General features: G+C 40.2%; 1 protein-coding gene and 3 long non-coding RNA genes across 5 annotated transcripts in view; 3 read left to right on the top strand and 1 right to left on the bottom strand.

Annotated features, from left to right (window-relative positions):
* Positions 1-14,643, top strand: part of LOC110519337 (M1-specific T cell receptor beta chain) — a 123,746-nt gene that overhangs the window by 36,651 nt on the left and 72,452 nt on the right. The window lies entirely within an intron of this gene.
* Positions 1-14,643, bottom strand: part of LOC149972163 (uncharacterized) — a 240,292-nt gene that overhangs the window by 161,932 nt on the left and 63,717 nt on the right. The gene's annotated exons all lie outside the window — the stretch shown is intronic.
* On the top strand, positions 862-2,158 carry LOC149972165 (uncharacterized). Its single transcript, XR_016492085.1, has 3 exons — positions 862-984; positions 1,096-1,734; positions 1,898-2,158. It is a non-coding gene; the product is annotated as an uncharacterized LOC149972165 (long non-coding RNA).
* On the top strand, positions 5,886-6,243 carry LOC149972164 (uncharacterized). Its single transcript, XR_016492089.1, has 2 exons — positions 5,886-6,034; positions 6,146-6,243. It is a non-coding gene; the product is annotated as an uncharacterized LOC149972164 (long non-coding RNA).

Raw genomic sequence — 14,643 nt, 5'->3', positions numbered from 1 at the left:
TTACTAAACATCCTCACTACTAAACATCCTCATTACTAAACATCCTCACTACTAAACATCCTCATTACTAAACATCCTCACTACTAAACATCCTCATTACTAAACATCCTCAATACTAAAACCTCCTCAATACTAAACATCCTCACTACTAAACATCCTCATTACTAAACATCCTCACTACTAAACATCCTCAATACTAAACATCCTCAATACTAAACATCCTCAATACTAAACATCCTCACTACTAAACATCCTCAATACTAAACATCCTCAATACTAAACATCCACACTACTAAACATCCTCAATACTAAACATCCTCAATACTAAACATCCTCAATACTAAAACATCCTCAATACTAAACATCCTCAATACTAAACATCCTCAATACTAAAACATCCTCAATACTAAACATCCTCAATACTAAATAAACATCCTCAATACTAAACATCCTCACTACTAAAACATCCTCAACACTAAACATCCTCACCACTAAAACATCCTCAATACTAAACATCCACCATACTAAACATCCTCAATACTAAACATCCTCACTACTAAACATCCTCAAAACTAAACATCCACAATACTAAACATCCTCAATACTAAACATCCTCAATACTAAACATCCACAATGCTAAAACATCCTCAATACTAAACATCCTCAATACTAAACATCCTCAATACTAAACATCCTCAATACTAAACATCCTCACTACTAAACATCCTCAATACTAAACATCCTCAATACTAAACATCCTCAATACTAAACCTCCTCAATACTAAAACATCCTCAATACTAAACATCCTCAATACTAAACATCCTCAATACTAAACATCCTCACTACTAAACACTAAACAGTCCTCCTCTCCTGCCAGTTGAGATGGTTTGTTGGTTGATTCAGATTAGTTGGTTGTTGATGATCATCTCTGACAGTCAACATGTACAAAACTCTCATCATCTACACACTCTTTTGGCTCACAGGTAGTAATCTAGGAAATTTACATTTGTTTTAGATTCATAATACGGTATGATGTATATTCATCCTTTATGTTTGCCTCTGCTAGTGAATGTCTTCTCTCCGTCTCTCCTCAGGTCTCTGTCTCAGTGTTGAGGTTCACCAGACTCCCTCTGCAGTCTTCAGCAGACCTGGAGAGAATGTTCAACTCTTCTGCCAACATCAGAAAACAGACTATAGAGTGATGTTGTGGTACCAGAAACCACGAGGAGAAACAGCATTGAAACTCATTGGATATTTGAATTTTAATTCTCAAACCATTGAGAGTTCATATGAAAAGCATTTTAATATGAGTGGCGATTTGGGTGGAGGTGGCCCAAAGAATGCCTCTCTGAACATGTTCAACTTGAGACGACCCCAACACAGTGCAGTGTATTTTTGTGCTGCTAGTTATGCACAGTGTTGCAGATTCCCCTGTCTACACTACAAAAACCTTCTCTCAGTCACTGTCTCACTAGATTATACTGAAGCAACACCTCCCTCTCACCTGCACTGAGGTCTGGATTTTTGATTCAGTGCCAATATAATATAACAGTACAGCTGTCTGATACCACGCCGCATTCTGTCATTACATCACTGATGAGGTCACTTCCTGTTCCTCCTCTCCAGTCAGTTCAGATAAGTTGAGATGAGATGTCAGTTGGTTGTCGACGATCACTAAGTCAACATGATCACACCTCTTATCATTATCACTGTCCCACTATTCTGGATCACAGGTAATTTAAATGTCAGATATTTAGTAGTTCCCTACATTACTTATTAAAACATGAAAATTAAAAAATTTGCCTAAATGTGTACAAATAATTACTAATTATATGTTTTATTCAAACTTGAGAAATGGTGGTACAATCCTTTGTTATGTCCTCTGTCTCCGCCCAGGTGTCTCTCTCAGTAAATCAGTGTACCAGTCTCCCTCTACGTCACTGGTGAAGCCTAATGCCTCTGTCACACTCAACTGCAGTCATACAATCCCCAGCTACGACACAGTCCTCTGGTACAAGCGTTCTGTGGAAGACACGGCTCTAAACCTCATAGCTTATATATACTATAAAACCCCAACAGTTGAACCCTCATATAAAGGTTACTTTGATGTGAAAGGAGATGGAGAGAACGATGCCTTTCTTCATATCCTCAAACCGAGACAAGCTGAAGACAGTGGGGAGTATTTCTGTGCTGTCAGTCTACACAGTGGTACAGAGACCTAGTCCACTCTACAAAAACCTCCCTCTGACACTACATCAAAACACCTGCATTAAACCACATGAAGGAGCAGACTTCTGTTCAGATACTATCAACACCTGCATTAAACCACATGAACTAACAGACGTCTGTTCAGAGAGAGAGAGTGGGGGAGAGGAGACAGAAGGAGAGAGAGAGCGAGAGAGAGAGAGAAAGAGACAGAGATTGGGGGGGAGAGAAAGAGAAAGAGAGAGACGTAGAGAGTGAGATCAGAGCATATGCATGGAGATAGAGACAGAGAGAATCTAGTTTCAAGGACCAAATTAAATTGAGAGGAAACGCAGAACAGTATTGTGATTTAAGTGTTTCCAACCTGACACAAGAGGACAGTGCAGTGTATTTCTGTGCTGCCAGAGAGCACAGTGGAGCAGATCCTGTCTCAGCCCTACAAAAACCACATCTCAAATACAAAGTCACACCTCACACCTCCACTACAGTGTTCTGAACCATATAAACATCCTCACTACTAAACATCCTCAAAACTAAACCTCCTCAATACTAAACATCCTCATTACTAAACATCCACAATACTAAACATCCTCATTACTAAACATCCTCAATACTAAACATCCTCACTACTAAACATCCTCATTACTAAACATCCTCAATACTAAACATCCTCAATACTAAACATCCTCACTACTAAACATCCTCACTACTAAACATCTTCAATACTAAACATCCTCAATACTAAACATCCTCAATACTAAACATCCTCACTACTAAACATCCTCAATACTAAACATCCTCAATACAAAACATCCTCACTACTAAAACATCCTCAATACTAAACATCCTCAATACTAAACATCCTCACTACTAAACATCCTCACTACTAAACATCCTCAATACTAAACATCCACAATACTAAACATCCTCAATACTAAACATCCTCAATACTAAACATCCTCAATACTAAACATCCTCAATACTAAACATCCTCAATACTAAACATCCTCACTACTAAACATCCTCAATACTAAACATCCTCAATACTAAACATCCTCACTACTAAAACATCCTCACTACTAAACATCCTCAATACTAAACATCCTCAATACTAAACATCCTCACTACTAAAACATCCTCATTACTAAACATCCTCAATACTAAACATCCTCAATACTAAACATCCTCACTACTAAACATCCTCATTACTAAACATCCTCACTACTAAACATCCTCATTACTAAACATCCTCAATACTAAACATCCTCATTACTAAACATCCTCATTACTAAACATCCTCAATACTAAACATCCTCATTACTAACCATCCTCAATACTAAACATCCTCACTACTAAACATCCTCATTACTAAACATCCTCAATACTAAACATCCTCATTACTAAACATCCTCAATACTAAACATCCTCACTACTAAACATCCTCACTACTAAACATCCTCAATACTAAACATCCTCAATACTAAACATCCTCACTACTAAACATCCTCAATACTAAACATCCTCAATACTAAACATCCTCAATAATAAACATCCTCACTACTAAACATCCTCAATACTAAACATCCTCAATACTAAACATCCTCACTACTAAAACATCCTCACTACTAAACATCCTCAATACTAAACATCCTCAATACTAAACATCCTCACTACTAAAACATCCTCACTACTAAACATCCTCATTACTAAACATCCTCACTACTAAACATCCTCATTACTAAACATCCTCAATACTAAACATCCTCATTACTAAACATCCTCATTACTAAACATCCTCAATTCTAAACATCCTCAATATTAAACATCCTCAATACTAAACATCCTCATTACTAAACATCCTCATTACTAAAAATCCTCAATACTAAACATCCTCAACATTAAACATCCTCAATACTAAACATCCTCAATACTCAACATCCTCAATACTAAACATCCTCAATACTAAACATCCTCACTACTAAACATCCTCAATACTAAACATCCTCAATACTAAATATCCTCAATACTAAAACATCCTCAATACTAAACATCCTCAATACTAAACATCCTCAATACTAAACATCCTCACTACTAAACATCCTCAAAACTAAACATCCACAATACTAAACATCCTCAATACTAAACATCCTCAATACTAAACATCCTCAATACTAAACATCCTCACTACTAAACATCCTAAGATACTAAACATCCTCAATACTAAACATCCTCACTACTAAAACATCCTCACTACTAAACATCCTCAATACTAAACATCCTCAATACTAAACATCCTCACTACTAAAACATCCTCAATACTAAACATCCTCAATACTAAACATCCTCAATACTAAACATCCTCATTACTAAACATCCTCACTACTAAACATCCTCAATATTAAACATCCTCAATACTAAACATCCTCATTACTAAACATCCTCATTACTAAAAATCCTCAATACTAAACATCCTCAACATTAAACATCCTCAATACTAAACATCCTCAATACTCAACATCCTCAATACTAAACATCCTCAATACTAAACATCCTCAATACTAAACATCCTCAATACTAAACACCCTCACTACTAAACATCCTCATTACTAAACATCCTCACTACTAAACATCCTCATTACTAAACATCCTCAATACTAAACATCCTCATTACTAAACATCCTCATTACTAAACATCCTCAATACTAAACATCCTCACTACTAAACATCCTCACTACTAAACATCCTCAATACTAAACATCCTCAATACTAAACCTCCTCAATACTAAACATCCTCACTACTAAAACATCCTCATTACTAAACATCCTCACTACTAAACATCCTCATTACTAAACATCCTCACTACTAAACATCCTCATTACTAAACATCCTCACTACTAAACATCCTCATTACTAAACATCCTCACTACTAAACATCCTCATTACTAAACATCCTCAATACTAAAACCTCCTCAATACTAAACATCCTCACTACTAAACATCCTCATTACTAAACATCCTCACTACTAAACATCCTCAATACTAAACATCCTCAATACTAAACATCCTCAATACTAAACATCCTCACTACTAAACATCCTCAATACTAAACATCCTCAATACTAAACATCCTCACTACTAAACATCCTCAATACTAAACATCCTCAATACTAAACATCCTCAATACTAAAACATCATCAATACTAAACATCCTCAATACTAAACATCCTCAATACTAAAACATCCTCAATACTAAACATCCTCAATACTAAATAAACATCCTCAATACTAAACATCCTCACTACTAAAACATCCTCAACACTAAACATCCTCACCACTAAAACATCCTCAATACTAAACATCCACCATACTAAACATCCTCAATACTAAACATCCTCACTACTAAACATCCTCAAAACTAAACATCCACAATACTAAACATCCTCAATACTAAACATCCTCAATACTAAACATCCACAATACTAAAACATCCTCAATACTAAACATCCTCAATACTAAACATCCTCAATACTAAACATCCTCAATACTAAACATCCTCACTACTAAACATCCTCAATACTAAACATCCTCAATACTAAACATCCTCAATACTAAACCTCCTCAATACTAAAACATCCTCAATACTAAACATCCTCAATACTAAACATCCTCAATACTAAACATCCTCACTACTAAACACTAAACACTCCTCCTCTCCTGCCAGTTGAGATGGTTTGTTGGTTGATTCAGATTAGTTGGTTGTTGATGATCATCTCTGACAGTCAACATGTACAAAACTCTCATCATCTACACACTCTTTTGGCTCACAGGTAGTAATCTAGGAAATTGACATTTGTTTTAGATTCATAATACGGTATGATGTATATTCATCCTTTATGTTTGCCTCTGCTAGTGAATGTCTTCTCTCCGTCTCTCCTCAGGTCTCTGTCTCAGTGTTGAGGTTCACCAGACTCCCTCTGCAGTCTTCAGCAGACCTGGAGAGAATGTTCAACTCTTCTGCCAACATCAGAAAACAGACTATAGAGTGATGTTGTGGTACCAGAAACCACGAGGAGAAACAGCACTGAAACTCATTGGATATTTGAATTTTAATTCTCAAACCATTGAGAGTTCACATGAAAAGCATTTTAATATGAGTGGCGATTTGGGTGGAGGTGGCCCAAAGAATGCCTCTCTGAACATGTTCAACTTGAGACGACCCCAACACAGTGCTGTGTATTTCTGTGCTGCTAGCAAGGCACAGTGTTGCAGATTCCCCTGTCTACACTACAAAAACCTTCTCTCAGTCACTGTCTCACTAGATTATACTGAAGCAACACCTCCCTCACACCTGCACTGAGGTCTGGATTTGATTCAGTGCCAATATAATATAACAGTACAGCTGTCTGATGCCACGCCGCATTCTGTTATTACATCACTGATGAGGTCACTTCCTGTTCCTCCTCTCCAGTCAGTTCAGATGAGATGAGATGAGATGAGATGAGATGGTTGTCAGCGAACACTAAGGCCCCGTCTAGACTTGACAGTTCATGCAGCTTTAGTGTTCTGATCATAGAGATCTGATCATGGAATTCCCAACGCGTCATGCATCTAAACCTAAATTTAAATGTTTCTACCGTGTCCACTGTGTGTCTGGATTCCCGTTTCCCGCTCTATATTCAATTGCAAGTATGTGTCATGCATCTACACCTACATTTGCATTCATGACCACCTCCTGAAGTGGTCAACCAAATCTGAACTCAATGTAGACCTAAGTCAACATGATCAGACCTCGTATTATTTTCACTCTCCCACTGTTCTGGATCACTGGTCATTTAAAATGACAGTTAGTTCCCTACGATACTTAGTACATATGAAAGTGTAACAATTTGTTCAAATGATTATCAATGTATCAATGTACTATCAACACCTGCATTAAAGCACATAAACTGTTCAGAGAGAGAGAGAGAGTGGAGAGGAGAGGAGAGAGAAAGCAGGAGAGATAGAGGGAGGTTAAGGGAGGGAAACAAAGAGAGACAGGTTTGAGGGAGAATGAGAGGGAGAAAGAGAGAGAGAGAGAGAGAGAGAGAGAGAGAAAGAGAGAGAGAGAGAGAGAGAGAGAGAAAGAGAGAGAGAGAGAGAGAGAGAGAAAGAGAGAGAGAGAGAGAGAAAGAGAGAGAGAGAGAGAGAGAGAGAGAAATAGAGAGAGAGAGAGAGAGAGAGAGAGAGAGAGAGAGAGAGAGAGAGAGAGAGGAGAGAGAGAGAGAAAGAGGGGAAGAGGGAAAGAAAGAGACGGAGGAAGGGAGAGAAAGAGAGAAAGTTCAGCTCTCTTGAGAAAGATACCCCCACCCCGAACGTGTCAGACCAGACCTCTTCCTTAAACATCCCCAAAGAAGAGCAAGAGGAAACTCATTCTCCCAGTACAGATTACCACTCCCTCATTGAAATGAAGGATGAATTCACCCAGCTGGAGGTAAGGCAGGTGGAGCTGGAACTGCAGGTGAACACACTCCAGTCAGCACAGATAATAGTTCCGCACAACAACACCCCCTCAACAACACCCCCTCAACAACACCCCCTCAACAACACCCCCTCAACCAGACCCCCTCAACCAGACCCCCTCAACAACACCCCCTCAACAACACCCCCTCAACAACACCCCCTCAACCAGACCCCCTCAACCAGACCCCCTCAACAACACCCCCTCAACAACACCCTCTCAACAACACCCCCTCAACCAGACCCCCTCAACAACACCCCCTCAACAACACCCCCTCAACAACACCCCCTCAACCAGACCCCCTCAACCAGACCCCCTCAACAACACCCCCTCAACAACACCCTCTCAACAACACCCCCTCAACCAGACCCCCTCAACAACACCCCCTCAACCAGACCCCTCAACAACACCCCCTCAACCAGAACCCCTCAACAACATCACCTCAACCAGTCCCCCCTCAACAACACCCCCTCAACCAGACCCCCTCAACAACACCCCCTCAACCAGACCCAGAGAGCTGGAGGTGGAGAGAGACATATCTGCACTCTGGACAGTGGTGAGACAACATCAACAGCAGAAAGAGCAAGAGCAGGAGAAGAACAGAGCACTAAAGGAGAGGATCAGACTGCTGGAGGAGAGGGTGAGGGGGATGGCGTGTGACAGAGAACAACCCATTAGAGAGCTGGCCACCCCCGCAGAAAAAAACAGCAGAACAGCCCATTTCAAACACTGACCACGTCGACAACACAGCAGGACAGACAAATTAAGAACCCCAAGCCCAGGGAATCTCACCCCCTCTGAGCATCCCTCCTGTCAGCCACCCTGATAGCCCCACTGACAACCCGCCTACACCCACTGAGAACATACACAAGACACAGATTGTTCTCCTTATGGACTCAAACAGGAAATATATACAAGAAATTGAACTTTTCCCCCAAAACACAGTGTCTAAACTCTGGTGTACAAAACATCCAGCGCACCTAGACCTTCTGTCTGAGGACCAACTAGGGTCACCCAGCCACATAATAATACACACAGGCACAAACAACCTGAGAGCACAGCAGGAAAGGGTGGCCACAGCACAGAAGGGAGTGATTGAAAAATCTTCTTCTACTTTCCCCAATGCACAAGTGGTTATCTCCACCCTGCTACAATACAGCGGGTAAACGCAAGTATTTCCCGTGACTGTGCCTCAAAACCAAATGCTTTCCTGGCCCACCACTGGACTTGAACAGTCTTTATGACCAGGTCCACCTCTACAAGGCAGCAATCCAGTGCCCAACTTTGTCAAAGGACATCACCCTCAACCGCAGGCCCAAAACCTCACACAGCTCAACAGGCACCCCGTGCCCACACCCCATATAGGCCCCCTCAGATCAGACCTATGCCCCCCCCCCCCCCCCCCCCCCCACTCCCACAAGCAGGCCCCACCCCCACTCATACACTAGCCCAAGCCAATGGCATGTACCAGATGCTCAGCAGGCTCTGCTCACACGGGCTCAGAGACAGGACAGGTAGAGTAGTCTAGCAGGCTGGCTCAGAGACAGGACAGGTAGAGTCGTCTGGCAGGCGGGTTCAGAGACAGGACAGGTAGAGTAGTCTGGCAGGCGGGCTCAGAGACAGGACAGGTAGAGTAGTCTGGCAGGTTGGCTCAGAGACAGGACAGGTAGAGTAGTCTGGCAGGCGGGCTCAGAGACAGGACAGGTAGAGTAGTCTAGCAGGCGGGCTCAGAGACTGGACAGGTAGGGTAGTCTGGTGTAAATACACAGGGGATAATGGGGAAGATGGGGGGGGTGGAGACAATCACAAGGACAGGTGCAACAGATCAGGGTGTGACAAATAGTGAAGATGTAAACTTGGCAGTAGAAAACCTAAACAGTATATTTGACCTCACAGCTTCCCTATCGAATAAAACAGATAAATAAAAAAGTTTAAGCAGAAAGCCTAATAAAATGAACAACGATGACAAATGGTTTGATGAAGAATGCTTAAACCTAAAAAAAGAAATACAAAAAAATATAGAGACTCAGAAAACCTGAGATTTCACTATTGTGAATCACTAAAACATTACAGAAATACTGTAACGACTTCCGCCGAAGTTGGTTCCTCTCCTTGTTCGGGCGGCGTTCGGCGGTCGGAGTCACAGGTTTTCTAGCCATCATCGATCCATTTTTTAATTTTCCATTTGTTTTGTCTTGTCTTCTCATTACATGTTGTGTATTTAACCCTCTGTTCCCCCCCATGTCCTTGTCCGGAATTGTTTATTGTAAGTGCTTGTGCACGTTATTCTGGTGTGCGTCGGGTTTTGTACCCATTGTATTGATTGTTCTGTTTACGGTGATTTTTTGTTATTAAACTGCGGCGTTGTAACACAGCTTTTGCTCTCCTGCGCCTGACTTCTCTGCCGCCAGTACGCACCCCTTACAAACACACTATGGAAAAAGAAGGAACAGCACGTCAGAAATCAGCTTGGAAAACATTCAACTTGGAAAACACTAAAAAAACAACACCACAAAGAGTTATCTATTCAAAATATAGATGTATGGATAAAACACTTCTCCAATCTTTTTGGCTCTATAACAAAGAACAAACATAAAGCAAAAACATACATGATCAAATACAAATCTTAGAATCAACTATTAAAGACCAGAACCCATTGGATTCTCCAGTTACATTGAATGAACTACTGGACAAAATGCAAACCCTCCAACCTAAAAAGGCCTGTGGTGTTGTTGGTATCTTCAATGAAATTATAAAATATACAGACCCCAAATTCAAATTGGCTGTACTTAACCTTTCTAGGACACACTTAACCTTTCAACTTCAACCCCAACCCCCCCCCCCCCAACATTCCGCTGAAGAGGCAGTGTGCAAAATTCAAAATTATTTTTTCAAAATATTTAACTTTCACACATTAACAAGTCCAATACAGCAAAAGAAAGATAAACATCTTGTTATTCTACCCATCATGTCCGATTTTTTTAATGTTTTACAGCGAAAACATAACATATATTTATGTTAGATCACCACCAAATCCAAAAAACACACAGCCATTTATCCCAGCCAAAGATAGAGTCACAAAAGCAGAGATAGAGATACAAATTAAATCTCTAACCTTTGATAATCTTCATCAGATGACACTCATAGGACATCATGTTACACAATACATTTATGTTTTGTTCGGTAATGTGCATATTTATATCCACAAATCTCGGTTTACATTGGCGCCATGTTCAGAAATGCCTCCAAAATATCCGGAGTAATTATAGAAAGCTACGCCAGATAACAGAAATACTCATCATAAACTTTGACGAAAGATACATGTTTTACATATAATTAAAGATACACTGGCTCTTAATGCAACAGCTATGTCAGATTTATTTTAAACTTTAGTAAAAAGCAATAATCTGAGACGGCGCTCAAATATAAATAACATTTCTCCGCCATGTTGGAGTCAACAGAAATACGAAATTACATCATAAATAATCCCCTACCTTTGATTATCTTCATCAGAATGCAATGCCAGGAATCCTATTTCCACAATAAATTGGTATTTTTGTTCGATAATGTCAATTACTTATGTCAAATTAGCAACTTTAGCATGTGTAGTACACGTGTCCAAACACTGGCGCAAGTGAAGGCAAACGTCAGACGAAAACTTCAAAAAAGTTATATTACAAGTCGAATAAACTAGTCAAACTTAGTAGAGAATCAATCTTCAGGATGTTGTTATCATATATATCCAATAACGTTCCAACCGGAGCATTTCTTCATGTGTGTATAAGTAATGGCACACATTGCCATTCCATGACTAGCGCGCGTGACTAGGAACTGGCAATCTGCCAGACCAGTGACTCAAATAGCTCCCATCCGGCCCCACATCACACTAGAGGCTTCATTCCACGTTCTACTGACTGTTGACATCTAGTGAAAGGCGTATGAATTGCAAACAGATCCATAAATTACAGGGAATTGAATAGGCGATGACTTTCGCATCGACCCTTTTCAGAATTCTCACTTCCTGTTTGGAAGTTTGCCTGCCGTATGAGTTCTGTTTTTCTCACATACATAATTCAAACAGTTTTAGAAACTTCAGAGTCTTTTCTATCCAATAGTAATAATACTATGCATATATTATCATCTGGAACAGAGTAGGAGGCCGTTTAATTTGGGCACCAATTCATCCAAAAGTGAAAATGCTGCCCCCTATCCTTAAAAAGTTCAACTTAGCATTGATGTCTTCCCCAATATTTGAAACCAAGGACTTATCACCCATATCCATATGGGTTGAGACAAATTTGACCGTGATAACTACCATGGGATTATGCGTCAACAGCAACCTTGGGAAAAAACCTCTGCATTATCATTAATAGCAAACTTGTACATTTCCTCAGTGAAAACAATTTACTGAGCAAATGTCAAATTGGCTTTTTTCCAAATTCCCGTACGACAGACCACGTATTCACCCTGCACCCCCTAATTGACAAACAAACAAACCAAAACAAAGGCAAAGTCTTCTCATGCTTTGTTGATTTCAACAAAGTTTTTTATGTTTACATGGCCGTGGGGTGAGACACAGGGCCGTGGGGTGAGACATGGATGCAGCTTAAGCCCCATCCTCTTCAACATATATATCAACAAATTGGCGAGGGCACTAGAGCAGTCTGCAGCACCTGGCCTCAGCCTTCTAGAATCTGAAGTCAAATGTCTACTGTTTGCTGATGATCTGGTGCTTCTGTCACCAACCAAGGAGGGCCTACAGCAGCACCTAGATATTCTGCACAGATTCTGCCAGACCTGGGCCCTGACAGTAAATCTCAGTAAGACCAAAATAATGGTGTTCCAAAAAAGGTCCAGTTACCAAGACCACAAATACAAATTCCATCTAGACACCATTGCCCTAGAGCACACAAAAAAACTATACATACCACAGCCTAAACATCAGCACCACAGGTAACTTCCACAAAGCTGTGAACAATCTGAGAGACAAGGCAAGAAGAGCTTTCTACGCCATCAAAAGGAACATAAAATTCGACATACCAATTAGGATCTGGTTAAAAAAATACTTGAATCAGTTATCGAACCCATTGCCCTTTATGGTTGTGAGGTCTGTGGTCCGCTCACCAACCAAGAATTCACAAACTGGGACAAACACCAAATTGAGACTCTGCACGCAGAATTCTGAAAAAATATCCTCTGTGTACAACGTAAAAAAACAAATAATGCATGCAGAGCAGAATTAGGCCGATACCCGCTAATTATCAAACTCTAGAAAAGAGACGTTCAATTCTACAACCACCTAAAAGGAAGTGGTTCCCAAACCTTCCATGACAAAACCATCACCTACAGAGAGATGAACCTGGAGAAGAGGCCCCTAAGCAAGCTGGTCCTAGGGCTCTGTTCACAAACACAAACACACCCTACAGAGCCCCAGAACAGCAGCACAATTAGACCCAACCAAATGATGAGAAAACTAAAATATGATTACTTGATACATTGGAAAGAATCAACAAAAGAACAGAGCAAACAAATGCTATTTGGCCCTACACAGAGAGTAAACATTGGCAGAATACCTGACTACTGTGACTGACCCAAACTTAAGGAAAGCTTTGACTATGTACAGACTCAGTGAACAAAGCCTTGCTATTGAGAAAGGCCGCCGTAGGCAGACCTGGCTCTCAAGAGAAAACAGGCTATGTGCTTGCCGCCCACAAAATGAGGTGGAAACTGAGCTGCACTTCCTAACCTCCTGCCCAATGTATGGCCATATTAGAGACACATATTTCCCTCAGATTACACAGACCCACAAAGAGTTAGAAATCAAACCCAATTTTGATAAACTCCCATATATATTCGGTGAAATACCACAGTGTGTCACGCTTTGACCTTAGATATCTCTGTTATACTTATATTTTGGTTAGGTCAGGGTGTGACGAGGGTGGGTATGTTAGTTTTTGTATTGTCTAGGGGGTTTTGTATGTCTAGGGGTTTTGGTAGGTCTAGGTTTTTTGGTAGTTCTAGGTATATGTAAGTCTATGGTGACCTGAATTGGTTCCCAATCAGAAGCAGCTGTTTATCATTGTCTCTGATTGGGGATCCTATTTAGGTAGCCATTTTCCCTTTTGGTTTGGTGGGTTCTTATTCTATGTTTAGTTGCCTGTCTGCACTATTCGGCTTAGCGTCACGGTTTAAAAAAATAAATAATAATAATTGTTTGTTCAGTGTTTCGTTTGTTTAATAAAGAATGGTGGTCTCCTCCTTACAACGATCGTGACACAATGTGCCATCACAGCAGCAATATTCGTGACCTGTTGACACAAGAAAAGGGCAATTAGTGACACCATTGTAAATACAACCCATATTTATATTTATTTAATTTTCCCTTTAGTACTTTAACAATTGTACATTGTTACAACACTGTATATATAATACGACATTTGAAATGTATTTTATTCTTTTGTAACTTTTGTGAGTGTAATGTTTACTGTTAATTTTATTATTGTTTTTTTCACTTTTGTTTATTATCTATTTCACTTGCTTTGGCAATGTAAACATATGTTTCCCATGCAAACAAAGTCCCTTAAATTAAATTAAGAGAGAAGGAGAGAGCGAGAGAGAGAGGTGGGGAGAGAGAGAGGAGACGCAGAGAGAGAGAGCGGTAAGAAGAAGATCGGGAGAGGTTATTGGGAGAGAGGTGAGAAGAATATATAGAGAGACAGAGGTTAGAGAGAGAGAGAGAGGGAGAGGAGAGAAAGATACAGAGACACAGAGAGAGAAAGAGAGAGGTGGGAGAGGTTAGAGGGAGAGAGACAGAAGTTGAGCAGAGCATATGTATCTGCCAATCAAAGTCATTGTGATGATGTACTTTCCCCTTGTCTGTGTGAAGCTTAACACAGATGATCTGCTCTTTTCTCTCTGTAGACTGTCACCATGATCCTC

This window comes from Oncorhynchus mykiss, chromosome 25 (genome assembly GCF_057628025.1).
Source record: "Oncorhynchus mykiss isolate SJ-2025 chromosome 25, ASM5762802v1, whole genome shotgun sequence".
Lineage (NCBI taxonomy): Eukaryota > Metazoa > Chordata > Actinopteri > Salmoniformes > Salmonidae > Oncorhynchus > Oncorhynchus mykiss.
The sequence above is the reverse complement of the archived record's forward strand: the minus strand, read 5'-3'. Positions and strand labels throughout refer to the sequence as shown.